Source organism: Equus asinus, chromosome 20 (genome assembly GCF_041296235.1).
Source record: "Equus asinus isolate D_3611 breed Donkey chromosome 20, EquAss-T2T_v2, whole genome shotgun sequence".
Taxonomy (NCBI): domain Eukaryota; kingdom Metazoa; phylum Chordata; class Mammalia; order Perissodactyla; family Equidae; genus Equus; species Equus asinus.
The window spans coordinates 54,834,636-54,848,013 of NC_091809.1; the positions used below are offsets into that span (position 1 = coordinate 54,834,636).

At 38.8% G+C, this 13,378-nt stretch overlaps 1 protein-coding gene across 1 annotated transcript in view; it reads left to right on the plus strand.

Moving 5' to 3' along the window:
• Positions 1–3,692: 3,692 nt before the first annotated feature.
• C20H11orf65 (chromosome 20 C11orf65 homolog) overlaps positions 3,693–13,378 on the plus strand; it is a 76,688-nt gene continuing 67,002 nt past the window's right edge. The window contains exon 1 of the mRNA XM_044753396.2: positions 3,693–3,741. The gene's annotated coding sequence lies outside the window, so the exon portion shown is untranslated. The remainder of the gene's footprint in view (positions 3,742–13,378) is intronic.

Below are 13,378 nucleotides of genomic sequence, written 5' to 3' on the forward strand. Positions count from 1 at the left end.
AATAGGGCAAGGTCTGGGAGGGAACACAGAGCTTCCATGCCCTATCCCTGGCAAGCCATGGCACATCACCCTCTTGATACATTGATGTGTTCACCAACCTGGAAGCTCTGCTGAGCTTTAGTGTCCAGAGTTTTTATTGGGGTCTCATTACATAGGCATGACTAATTAAATCACTGGCCATATGATTGAGCTTAATCTCCAGCCCCTCTCCCTCCCTGGAGTTTGGGCATCTGAAAGTCCCAATCCTCTAGTCATGTGCTTGGTCTTTCTGGTGACAATCCCCCATTCTGAAGATATCCAGGGTCCTGCCATAAGGACTTCATTAGCATAAAAAAGACACTTTTCTCACTTAGGAAATTCTAAGGGTTTTTCAAACTCTGTACCAGGAACCAGAGACAAAGACCTGAAATATTCTTCATAATACCACAACCCCTCTGATGGCCTGAGAACTGAGGACCACTGAAGTCATGAGACTTGATTTAAGGGATTAAGGTAGCAAGATTACCCTCATTCCAGGAGGTTTGGGACAAATACCTGAGCCTTACAGTTAAGATATGCATTAACTGAATCTAATCTAATTTAGTTCAGAGCATTGTGGTATGGGGATATTTTAAATATGCAGAGAGTAAGTCTCTCTTATGGTTTCTAAAGGTTATTATCCACACCTTTAATGTGAACTAGTGGGCAGCAGGAAGTCCTATGCTTCAGATGACAGTGAACCAGCTGGAGAAACCTGAAGATTGTTTCCCCTTCACACTCCACTCCTTTCTTTCTTTAACTTTCTTCTGCCCAAAAAGTAACAAGAACTCTGCTACCACCTACATATGTCACCAGTACAACTAGCAGTGCAGCTATGGAACAGGGATCTGCCATCTGGGTGGGAACTAAATGGGCCCTCCAAAGAAAATGGCTTGTCTTCTGCCCCATAACTTTTATCATTTAAAATCGGGGTGATTCACCAAGTGACTGTCTGATTTGGAATAGTTTTGGATGACAATGGAGACTCGTAAAGGAGAGAATATTATAACAAAGTTCTGTTCTGGTTGCCACAATGAAATTTTTCTGTTTCCTCTGAATAATTCTAAAACATATGGTAAGTGTGAGATCCAATTTAGCTTTACACAGTCGTCCCATCTAAGACCACACAGTAACATAAAGTAGCCTTTAAAGCACAAGTATCCAAGAGCAGGGGTACTAGGATGCCAACTTCTCTAAGAACGAAGTGCCTAATTCAGTGGCAGACTGGAGCCTGCTCCTGCCGGCTCTCCAGGAGATCTGGCTTCCAACTGCACATTTACATACATCACATTGGTACCTTAAAATTGCCCACGGTGAGGGTATTTTCAGCACTGGAAATTGGCAAATGCTACAAATCAGGGTTTTAATTTTTGAGAGCAGTTTACTAGCACCTATGGTTAATATTACATAATTCTTTTGTTAGCAAATTTAAAGTGTCCTACTCAAAAGAGAAGATCCTGTATCACTCAGGATGTTAAGGCAGGAGTAAGGGAAATTCTAACTCACAGACCCGATATGGGCCCTCATCATGATTTTTGTACACTCATTCATTGCTACTAGTATTGTCAATTGATAAGCCCCTTTTAAGAAAGCAGCAGGGTAATCCTTAAGAGTCATGGGGGTGAGGAAGAGGGATTTCTGTGAAAAGAATTAGTTAAAAGGTGCCAACTCCCTTCTCTCAGCCTCTCCAAACTGCTAAACCTCGTAACATTAGTACTGATGCCAGGCCCCTCTGGCTTTCTCTAGGTCACTGCAGGACTCACACCCACTCTTTATGTGTGACACTGTGGTTTTCTACTACCTGAGATTATTTATAAAAGATCCCATGCTCCCCTCCAGGGACAGTCTTGTCCATTGTTGGGGTTTTTTTCCCAGTGCCAAAGCAGTGAAGAAAAGAAATGGCGTGTAATTGTGACTCCTTTCCCTCTGCACTAAATATTTCCTCTTTTCTCATATTAATTCAATGTTTCCCTATTTCTTGCCTTAACACAACTTATAAAAAGAAATTTTTGTTTTCTAAGTGGAAAGCAAGAATATTAATTTCATAAATATAATACGACAAATTATATAATAATAAGAAAAAAAGAAAAAATGAAGAGGAGAATAAAGGGATAAAGAACAGAGAGAAGGGAGAAAGGAACAATTTCTATGAAACCACCCAGAAGTTCCTCTGAGTTCTGTTTTCTGGAAACTGTTCCCAGATTTAAGCAGGTGCATGTAAATGAATAAATAGAAAATCTGAGGGTTTGAGCCTTAATGATTGATTCCTTGCGCCTACTTTAAAGAAAGATACTTTTTCTTTTGAAGAATTGAAATATTTTTACATGTATTAGAGCAATAAAAAAAAGGTCTGTACCTATTAGAAATTACTGAATCCCTCTGGATCAGGTTAGAGGTAACACAATACATGCTCAAATAGCAACTATTATAACTTTTTTTTTAGTAATTCAGACAGGCACTTCATTAAAAGTATGTAGGGCTTGTTTTTAAAGTAATATACAAACAAAATAGTATACTTTAAATATATTTTTATATTTCATTCACTACATTTAGAAATATTTTTTCTGAATTATTTACTGGCTTAGTTTTGTAGTTTTTAAATTTTAATTCTCATAATGGTGGTAATATACACATGTTCACCATTTTAACCATTTTTAAGTGTACAATTCAGTGGCATTAAGTACATTCACGATGTTGTGCAGTTTTGTAGTTTTGAATGTAAATTTTTAAAACCAGTTTCTACACGATTAAAAATTAAATACAAGTATATGTTTCCATGACTGTATTTTTACAGTTTATTATTCATAGCTACTGTGCATTAATGCCTCAAGGAAACTACATGAAAGAGAACTAAAGTTCCCCTTTCCTGCTTACTATGATTGTGATAATAAATTGAAAGAATTCTGGAAGCCCAGTGAGTCACTGAATTAGCCTACAGGAAATTCCTTTTGTATAAATGTTTTTATTATATAGGGAGAATTTTCTTTGGGTTTTTTCCCCCCCAGACGTTCATTTTCCTTACAAACTAACTGGATTACATGCATGAGCACAGGAGGGAAACAGAACTGGGCAGTTTCTGAACACGGTTATTTTACATTGCAATAATACGTAACTAAAGCATTGCCAAAGTGTGAGATATTTAGAATTCAAGCAAAGCAAACTTGCTTTAGATCTGAAGTATCTGTATAACTTAAGTTTATTTGAAAATTCATTTAAGAGGGCATCTGTTTTCACTTAAAAAGTGATTTAGGCTTTACTAGCTCAAGAGCATAAATTTAGAAAATAGCATAAAACTGCAGTCACGTGTCATTTATTCTTTGACCTGAGCAAGACCTGTCAATTCGCTAGAAGGATCAAGTTTCTTATTTACAAATGAATAAATTAATAGAAAAGACTTCATCATATTTCTCTGACATCTTTCAGGTCTTTGGTTGACGTGACCAGGGTTTATGACACATTGAGCCCAACTTCGCAGAAAACCACTTCGTGGTTTCCCTTCCAAAACCCGAAGCCACTGACAACGACAGCGAGAGCTCCTAACAGGTCCAACCATCTTCACATTCTACGGTTTTGGATCCTCGGGACTCGGAGAGGTTGTAAGTGAAGGAAAGCACGGCGCCGAGGGGCGGGGCTAAGAAGGCAGGACGGAACTAGATTTACGTCATTTCCGCCTACGGCGTTACCGAGGAGACAAGCAGAGGCTGGGCCAGCGGCGACTGGCAGGTGAGGGGCATGGTGTGCCCTCCCGCGCGCTCGTACACTCCTGTTCCGCTGGCTGCTGTGGCGACTGGTCTGATCCTCCTCTGTTCCAGGGCGCTAAGGGGCCCATGCCCTTGAGTTCCCCGCGCCCCACCCAACCCCTCACGGACGTTTCCTTCTGTGAAGCCCGCATTCGGCCTCCAGCGTCTCCTTACAGTCTTGCCCAGGGTTCAGCCCGCCCCGCGCTGCCCGTCCGCGCCGTGGGAGCTCTCGTCGCTCGGGTGGGGAGGCGCTCGCCGCTCCTCCTGCGCGCTCACAGGGCTCCGCTCCCCCCGCGTCTGCGGAGATACTGTTTCGTGCACCTTCGGGCGGAAAGAGAAATACGTGTCAACCTACCTTAATGTTTTTCTGGACTTTTTTGTGTTCTACTCGTGAAACGGTTTTCCCTCTTTTCATTTCTTTCTTTAGAGATGGGAAAAGGAAAAGGAGAATGTTCGTAGTTAGTAGCTTTTAGTAGTAGATGGTAGTAGTTTTTAAGGAATACGTTAGTAGTTTTCTCTCTTCTGCCTTGAGTGTAAAGGACCACAGGAAAAAAGGAAAAGTGAAATTACAAACTGATAAAGATCAGAAACACGTTAGTTTATTCACTAAAACTTAGTAGGGGAAACAAAATAGGAAGTATTGATTCCGATCCTAGCAAATTAATTTTAATATTCTTTTATAACTTTTTAAAGTGGAACTGAGACGCCAAAGACTTATCTTGTGGGTTTTTCTCGTAAAGTCTAAAAATAGATCAATTGAGCCATAATCTATTATAGTAAAAGTTAACATTGATTTAGGATAGATAATCTTTTATTTCTGAATATGCAAGTGGAACCTGGGTTCAGGAAACTTCCTTCATTACTTGAGCAGTCATTTTGTTACTGCCAAAAGGGGGTCTTTTACTCAGAGGGAAGACAAGCCAACAGTGGAGAGGCAAGGTGGTAGGAGAAAAAGGGTTTCATTCTAGCTTGCTAGCAAGGGGGAAGTTGGGGGTGATACCGAATCTGAAGTGAGTTCACTCACCAGTTGTACAGCAAGCCAGTCTCTGACACGGGGTGTAGTGGAAGAAAGTTAGGAATTTTATTTTTGCACAGTGCTGAGCATGGAGAGAGGGCAGCTAACGCTGAAATCCCAAACTTCCCGAAAAGCTAAAAGGAAGGGTTTTTATTTGGGGTTTTAGCTAGGGGAGGCGGAGCATATGGCCTTGCTGGTTGGAGCTTTCCTACCAGCCTGTCTTTGGCCTTGAGACTACGGGCAGAGAGGAGAGAGCCCATAACCTTGCTGGTCAGCAGCTTTCCCACCGGCCTGTATCTCTTCGCCAGGAGGAGATAGTGAATCCAGGTGCTTGTCCTTGGAAGTGTTTGTCTCCATGGAAGATAGTGGATTCTGGAGCCAGGAAGCCAGGGAGTAAGCAGGGAAAGAGTGTTTTGGTTTTAACCTTGTATATGCTGGATTTAATATAGGGAAACTGATATCAGGGTCAGTATCAGGGGGACTAACTTCTAGAATAACTGTCTTAAAGGGGGCACAGAATCTTGAAGCAGTTATATAGGCCAGTGGGTTATAGTGGAGGAGGTTAGGAAAGTTGACTCTCTGGTGTTACAGACGAGAAGTTGCCACACCAGATCTTTCAGTTGTCGTGGATCTTAGCTCAGAATCTCTGTCCCAGGGTCATCACATTCCTAGGGAACTCAAAAGAATAAAGTTATTGTCTTATCACAGCTGGGAGAGGACATAAAATCTACAGAGCATGTATAGCCTGGAGATATCCAGCTGGGTTGTTCAGAGTTACAATATGGTCTCTTTTCTACAATATGGCTTCCCTAATGCCAACCTTGTGTCGAACCAGTATCAGCTTGGTAGTACTTTTTAGTATTGTTTAAAAAATGAGAATTCAACTGAGTAAATTTTAAAGATTAAATGGCTTTATTAAATGATTTATGAAGGTGGCAGCATCTCATCTAGCAAGTAGAGATGAGCTCCAAAGGGCTGCAGAGAGGGAAATGTTTTAAAGGCAGGACAAGGAAGTGAAAAACAGAAAAAAGGATTATTTGGGGTGAGGTCACCTTCCTTTGGGGCACAAAAGAGTCTATTAGGAGATTACCTCATCTTCCTTTGTGGAAATGGAGAGGGCCCGTATGACAGATTACTTCAGTGGTGCTGACTAGAAAATTCTGGACTGACTGGTTAAAACCACATTTTTGGGGAAGGTTGAAACTGTAATTAGGTTAGATATTAAGCCTCAGTTTGGTGACATGGCCTAGCATGAGTGACTCCATATTGGGTCTGTACTTTTATTTTTAACAATATCTTACAATTTATGAAGTATTTTCACATTGGTTAGTTTATTTGGAGCCTCATCATAACCCGTTGAGATCAGTGTGTTGTTTTTTATCTAAGGCTAGCAACTGTCCCTACCCCATTTTTTTCCCTGGACTGTGTCCTCTTAAACCTACTCAAAGACTTTTACCCTTCAATTTACCCCTCTCTTGCACCTTTAATTTCTCCCTCACTACTGGATCATACCTAACAACATCTTAATATGCCTTAATGTCTCCCACATTAAAAAAAAAAAAGTTCTCTGAATCCATTCCTGCCCTCTAGCTATCACCCATCTCTGCTCCCTTACAGCATTCCAAGGAATTGTTACTGTACTCACTGTCTCAACTTTCCCGCTTCCTCAACCCATCCCAGTCTTTCTTCCTTTCTATGCCACTGAAAACAGGACTTATCAAGGTTACAAGTGACTTTATCTGGCCAAATGTAATTCTTTATTTTCCATTTAGTTGACCCTCCAGCAGCATGTGACACAATTGGACACATTCTCTTTCTTGAAATATATAGAACTTCATCATTCCTCAGTGATATGACTGACTCATTTCTGAATCAGTTTTAATTCTGAAAGATATTTTGTCAGTATTTTGTGTTATTCATAATGTAATGGTACGATGTACAACACATTTATAAGTTTAGTCTGCATTAACATTTTCACCACCACTTTCTTAAACCTGGACAACCAACAAAACAATAAGTCAAGCCCTGATTTGTGTTTGTTAGTATCTATGATGTAATTACTCCCACCACGGCCAATTTCAAGCTACCAACATGGCCTCAGGTATTGGGGAGAAATGTGCAGTAGTGCACCGTAACATATAGTATTTCCACTGTGCAGATACCAGTGGATACCATACAGAGACCAGTAGTTCTTAGCTGTGGGTGATTTTGCTCTCCAGTGGACGTTTGGCAATGTCTGGAGACATTTTTCCTTGTCGCAACTGTGCTATGGCATGTGGTGGGTATGGTCCAGGGATTCTGCTAAACATCCTGTCTTGCACAGGACAGCCCCACAACAAAGAATCCAGCCAAAAATATCAATAATGCCACTGTTGAGAAACCCTGCAATAAACATAAGTAAACTCAAGAAATAAATAGTAGTAAAATATAGTGTAGGAGAGGGAAAAACTTTTCCTCCGCTCTTGTAGGTTTTATAATTGGGACCCCTGCAAATTGAACTGACAAAAGACAGATTAACCAGAGAAAAGGCAAACTAATTTTATTTGATGTTACTATTTCAATTTTGCATGTACATGGGAGTCTCACAGAAAAGGAATTGAAAACTCAAAGAGGAGGTTAGACCCAGGGGCTTATATGCCATTTTAACAAGTGGTGATAAATTTGTGGAGAAGTGACAAGATAAAGTAAAAGGAGTTTGGACTTCCAGAGGTGGTAAATTGTGGGAAGGTAAATATATGGGGGAAACTAATGGAAGATAAGGGTTATTATAGTAAGGTTTGTTTGTGCAGACCCATTTCTCTGGTGATAATGGTTATTTTCCTCCTATTGATATGGGAAAGGAGATTGGGAACACCTTCACAAAGGGAAGTTTATACCCTGCTTTTAGGCAGATGGGAAAGGGTAGAGAGCTCAAAATAATTCTTATGCCAAAGTGGAATATTTTGGGGTAGTATATTCTGATCCCCTGCAATAATAAAATAATTAGTAAGTGATAAGTTTTGAGTATTTATCTTTGTTTAATTGTAAGTTTAAATAATTTAATGTTTAGTAATGGCTGTGTTTAAAAACCAGCTCACGAAATTCTTGAAAATTTAAATTTTGGCTCTGCTGAGCCGGTACAAGCCAGCTGCAGTACCCCATCCCAACCACTGAGTCGATTTCCCATATGATTATAGTATGGCTCCTGCCTACCTCTTCGACTTTATCTCACACTGTTCTGCCTTTTCTCTAAGCTCCAATGACACTGCTTCTTTCAGCCACTTGTACACGCCAAGCTCCTTATCTCGAGGCATTTTTATCTTCTGTTCCCTGTGCCTGGAACCCTTTTCTACGATTTTCCTGTATTGCCTCTTTGCATTGTGAAAAATAAAGTCTCCTCATTAGAGAGGCCTTCCCTGACTACTTAGGCTAAAATACCCCTGATCATTCTATCCCAAGTCTCTGTTTTAGCTTCTTCATTGCACATGCACTTCTTTTGGTTTTTACCTCCATATTTTAAATAACATGTGATTCTACTTGTTCTTGATTTCTTTTGGATTTAGCTATTAAATGGTAACTTCCTACAGTACAAACCTCTCACACTAAACCACTACAAGATACATATATATGTATACATACTCATCCTCTCCCCTCATCTTCCTAATTAAAAAAAAAATCCTGCCGTAACACTAAGTAAGCTTCAAAATTTTAACTGCACACAATATAAGGTTGAATTATTCCAAAGTAATTAAATATCCAGGGTAAGCCTGCTTTGGAGACAGGAGCCAGTCACCAATCATGTTATATCCAAATTCATATTATCATAGGTCGTATTATCCATTGTAGGGTATGTAATTATGGGGCATTACTGTTGTAACATACATTTTGGTAGGATTAATATTAATATTTACATAGTTACGGTTGTATAATTATTCATGGCTGAGCCATAGCAATAACTTAATTTTTTTGTTTTCTTTTGCCCCTTTCAGAGTGATAATTAAAAAACACAAGTCAGATCATGTTACTGCTCTGGTGTAACCCTCCAATAGCTTCCCATCACACTTAAAATAAAATTCTAACTTTTTACGATGGAAGGCCCTATGTCATGTGGGATTTCATTACCTCTCCGCTTTTATCTTCCACCAATTTTCTCCTCTCTGGTTGGCTGCAGTCACACTGGCCTTCTCCCTGTTCCAGTTTCCTATCTTAGTGCCTTCACACTTGTTGTTCTCTCTGCCTAGAAAGTTTTTGGGTATGTGAGTGACTCACTTCACTTCATTCAGGTTTCTGTTTAAACAATAACGAATTAATATAATATGTGGAATTTTTATCCTCTTTTGTTACTTATTGTGTCATTCCCTCCAATAAATATTTATTTAAAATGCTATTTTTAACTGCTACACTATATTAATGAAATGTTAAAATTTGCCTTTAATCCCCAGCACCTACCGTACTAAGCTCAGTCCAAACAAGGAGACTAAAACAACAGTAAGAACTCAAGCAAGATTAAGATCCTTACAAGTTGTGTCTGACATATGCACAGGGGTATCAGGTATTGCTGTATAAATTCCAGTTTCTAGAATGTTAAGCAGATGCTATTGACAATACAAGAAATCAGCTGAGTGTAATTCCTGGGCGGGATCCCAAGACTAAACTTTAGAGAAATTTTCAGTGATGAGGTAGCTTTTTAAAATTTATTTCCAGTGTGTTGCAGACCATTACTTTTGTAAAATAAAATAAAAATGAATTACTAGAGAAAGGAAAAAAAAAAACCCCACTAATGGTGTGTTTGTGTGCCACAGCAATGTCACATTGCTACAAATTTTCTAACTACTCTCAGTTTCTTTCTCTCATTTGGTAACAAGCAATTCAGAAACTAGCATAGGTCTATGGACCACATTCAAAGTAGCACAACTTTAGAGATCCACCTGCAGGAGATCCACCCCAATCCCTTATGCCCTACCCCTGCTCCACCCGATTTCTGCCGACTTTTCAGGTCACTCCGGCAATGAGTTGTTTTCCTGCTGGTGACAAATTACTTTTAAGAACTCTTCTTATTATTAAAGTAATATATGTTCATGATAGAAGTAAGCAAAAATAAACCTATTTTTAATTCCTTCTTAGTTATCTCACACTGTTAATGTTCATATTCATACATACATAGTTACACTCACACCCACATTTGAATAGGGGAGGGAGAAGCTAACACAAACAGCTTATTACAGGTAGCTGTTTAATACACTTTAAAAATTGAACATGTGATATGAAACATGTCATTGTGTACATTTACAGCATCACTTTTAATATTCTCACAGGATTCTATTGTATGAATGCATCATAATTTATTTAATTTACTCAGCTAGCAAATATTATTTATTGATCACCTACTGCTTGCTATAAGTGGAGGCTGTCGCAACAAACAAGAAAAAAGAGTGTCCTGAGGGAACTTAAATTGTAGAGGGACAAGATAGGTGGTAAACATGTTCAACAAATACACGAATAAGAATACTGATTTGGAAGCATTTGACAACCCTTAGCCTTCATCACATGAGAAGTGGGTAGCAGGTGTGTGCAGGAAGCCTGGATGAAATTATTTAAATCAAAGTGCCCAATAAAACTGGTTCAGGTATGTTCACACAGTCAGTTCAAAGGGACTTTTAACACCCAGTTTTAAATTTTTACCTGCAAAATTGAGAATGTGTTTGGGAAAATTATGCAATTTTCATGAATTAGCACTAATGCTATCTTATTCTATTACACGCACACACACACGCACGTACGTCACTTTATACCTTAAAACAATCACTAAGCATTGATGACAGAGATAAAAATCACACAATTTAATTATTGGAAAGAATATTAAAAGACCCACAAAAGTCCTAATGTCCCATTTATGTTTAGTTTTTTATTGTGAAATCTAGAAGTTAAGCACTCCCATAGAATATTTATAGGTGTAAATTGATCAATTTTTTTTATTAAGGTTATGAAAGTTAACATCCTTGTGAAATTACAGTTGTACATTATTATTAGTCATGTTGTAGGCACACCACTTCACCCCTAGTGCCCTCCCCCCACCCCCCGTCCCCTGGCAACCACCGATCAGTTCTCTTTGTCCATATGTTAACTACCACCTATGAGTGGAGTCATACAGAGTTCGTCTTTCTCTGTCGGGCTTATTTCACTCAACATAATACCCTCAAGGTCTATCCATGTTGTTGTGAATGGTACGACTTTGTCCTTTTTTATGGCTGAGTAGTATTCCATTGTATATATATACCACATCTTCTTTATCCAATCATCTGTTGATGGGCACTTAGGTTGGTTCCACGTCTTGGCTATTGTGAATAATGCTGCGATGAACATAGGGGTGCACGGAACTTTTGGAATTGCTGATTTCAGGTTCTTAGGAGAGATACCCAGTAGTGGGATGGCTGCGTCATAAGGTATTTCTATTCTTAACTTTTTGAGAAATCTCCATTCTGTTTTCCATAGTGGCTGCACCAGTTTGCATTCCCACCAACAGTATATGAGGGTTACCTTTTCTCCACAGCCTCTCCAACATTTGTCACTCTTGGTTTTGGATATTTTTGCCGTTCTAACAGGCGTAAGGTGATATCTTAGTGTAGTTTTGATTTGCATTTCCCTGATGATTAGTGATGATGAGCATCTTTTCATGTGTCTATTGGCCATCCGTATATCTTCTTTGGAGAAATGTCTGTTCATGTCCCCTGCCCATTTTGTAATTGGGTTGTCTGATTTTTTATTGTTGAGTTGTGTGAGTTCTTTGTATATCATGGAGATTAAACCTTTGTCGGATAAATAAATTGTGAATATTTTTTCCCAATTAGTGAGCTGTTTTTTTGTTTCAATCCTGTTTTCCCTTGCCTTGAAGAAGCTCTTTAGTCTGATGAAGTCCCATTTGTTTATTCTTTCTCTTGTTTCCCTCATCTGAGGGGTTATGGTGTCTGAAAAGATTCTTTTGAAGCTGATGTCAAAGAGTGTACTGCCGATATTCTCTTCCAGAAGACTTATTGTTTTTGGCCTAATCTTTAGGTCTTTGATCCATTTTGAGTTTATTTTAGTAAATGGTGAAAAAGAATGGTTGATTTTCATTCTTTTACATGTGGCTGTCCAGTTTTCCCAGCACCATTTGTTGAAGAGACCTTCTTTCCTCCATTGTAGGCCCTCAGCTCCTTTGTCAAAGGTTAGCTGTCCGTAGATGTGTGGTTTTATTTCTGGGCTTTCAATTCTGTTCCATTGATCTGTGCATCTGTTTTTGTACCAGTACCATGCTGTTTTGATTACTGTAGCTTTGCAGTATGTTTTGAAGTCAGGGATTGTGATGCCTCCAGCTTTGTTCTTCTTTCTCAGGATTGCTTTAGCAATTCGGGGTCTTTTGTTGCCTCATATGAATTTTAGGATTCTTTGTTCAATTTCTGTAAAGAATGACATTGGGATTCTGATTGGGATAGCGTTGAATCTGTAGATTGCTTTAGGTAGTATGGACATTTTAACTATGTTTATTCTTCCAATCCGTGGGTATGGAATGTCTTTCCATCTCTTTATGTAGTCTTCGATTTCTTTCAAGAAGGTCTTATAGTTTTCGTTGTATAGATCTTTCACTTCCTTGGTTAAATTTATCCCAAGGTATTTTATTCTTTTTGTTGCGATCGTGAATGGAATTGAGTTCTTGAGATCTTTTTCTGTTAGTTCATTGTTAGCATATAGAAATGCTACTGATTTATGTATGTTGATTTTATACCCTGCAACTTTGCTGTAGTTGTTGATTGTTTCTAATAGTTTTCCAATGGATTCTTTGGGGTTTTCTATATATAAGATCATGTCATCTGCAAACAGCGAGAGTTTTACTTCTTTGTTGCCTATTTGGATTCCTTTTATTTCTTTTTCCTGCCGAATTGCTCTGGCCAAAACCTCCAGTACTATGTTGAATAAGAGTGGTGAAAGTGGGCACCCTTGTCTTGTTCCTGTTCTGAGAGGGATGGGTTTCAGTTTTTGTCCGTTGAGTATGATGTTGGCTGTGGGTTTGTCATATATGGCCTTTATTATGTTGAGGTACTTTCCTTCTATACCTATTTTATTGAGGGTTTTTATCATAAATGGATGTTGGATCTTGTCGAATGCTTTCTCTGCATCTATTGAGATGATAAATTGACCAGTGTTTTTGAGGACAATATGGCAGTGTGAAAATTTCAATGTGCATACTCTGTTCTTTTTTGTGTGAAGTTATATATATCTGAACTACATGCACATCGTAAAACTAAAATCACGGTGTGAAAGAGTATACTGGCATAAAATCTCCTTTTCGTTCCTAACTCAGGTCCCTTAGTCCCCCTGGTCCCTCCCCAGAGACTATCACTGTTAGCAGTTTCTTGTATCACCTTCCGGAGAGAGACAATGCAAATATGTATGTGCATACCTTTTGTCACAGCAATTCCATTTCTAAAAATCTATCCAACAAAAATAGTTGCACACGTACTCAAATATATGCATAAGGATATTAACTTTGTAATTGTAACAGCAAAAATATAGAAACAGTCTGAATGTCCAATAATAAAGAGAAAATAAATTATGACATATCCATACTTAGGAATACTGATGTACACTG